This window comes from Silene latifolia, chromosome 3, assembly GCF_048544455.1.
Source record: "Silene latifolia isolate original U9 population chromosome 3, ASM4854445v1, whole genome shotgun sequence".
Lineage (NCBI taxonomy): Eukaryota > Viridiplantae > Streptophyta > Magnoliopsida > Caryophyllales > Caryophyllaceae > Silene > Silene latifolia.
The window spans coordinates 78,790,028-78,790,955 of NC_133528.1; the positions used below are offsets into that span (position 1 = coordinate 78,790,028).

The 928-nt window shown below is 41.7% G+C and overlaps 1 non-coding gene across 1 annotated transcript; it reads left to right on the forward strand.

Annotated features, from left to right (window-relative positions):
* The first annotated feature begins 232 nt into the window (after positions 1-232).
* Positions 233-340, forward strand: LOC141650122 (small nucleolar RNA R71). Its single transcript, XR_012546179.1, has one exon. It is a non-coding gene; the product is annotated as a small nucleolar RNA R71 (small nucleolar RNA).
* Positions 341-928: the final 588 nt, after the last annotated feature.

Here is a 928-nt window from a genome sequence, read left to right on the forward strand (position 1 = left end):
GTTTTACTTTATTGCCTTCATTAGTTAGACTCAACAACTTCAAACCCCAACAAATTGTGACACTAGCATAAATTGAGATAGATAGACTTAGAACCTAAAGTACACCATCCCGTGAATCGACCTCGACTTAAACACTAACTAGTTTTTTGTTGAGATTATAAATTGTGTTTGATGGATTAACGACAACATCAAACACCCATTGTAGAATGTAATAGCTAGAAACCAAGGATCCAACCCATAATGTGGGCATTGTCTTTGTAACTTCTTGTACCTTTCCCAAGCTTCATATAAGCTCTCTAGCCCTTGTTAACGGAACCCCGTGATTTGACTCCTTAAAGTTTGTGTTTTCTCCGGTGGAAAATACTTTTGATAAAATGCAAGAGGCAAAGTATCCCAATTGGTGATCTCCATGGCGGTTCTATCAAGGCTATTGATCCATAGCTTAGCCTTGTCCTTCAATGAAAAAGGGAAGAGTATCTTCCTTATTTGAGATTGTGTGACTCCCGTTTCCCTAATCATAGAGCAATAGTCACAAAACTTTTGCATATGCAAATTGGGAACCTCCAAAGGACTTCCCCCAAATTGCCTCTTCTCCACAAGGCTAATGAAAGCCGGTTTTATCTCAAAATACGTGGCTCCAATTTGGGTAGTAGTGATACCCTTAGGAAGCATAGCCGCGATGGGCTTGGAATGATCGGAAAGTTTCACCATCTTCTTGATTGGTGATGGTGGTGGTGGTGGTGGAGATGATGAACTAGAAACTTCTTCTTCGTCACGAGGTGGATAATTGGCACGAATGCGAGCCAAACTATGGGGAATAGAAGATTGGGCAAGCTCCTTGAAATAATTGAGTCGGCTATGGAAGGTTCTCTCGGGCTCCGGATCAATAGGAAGCAATTCTTTGGTGCGAGAGGACCTGGGCATAAGA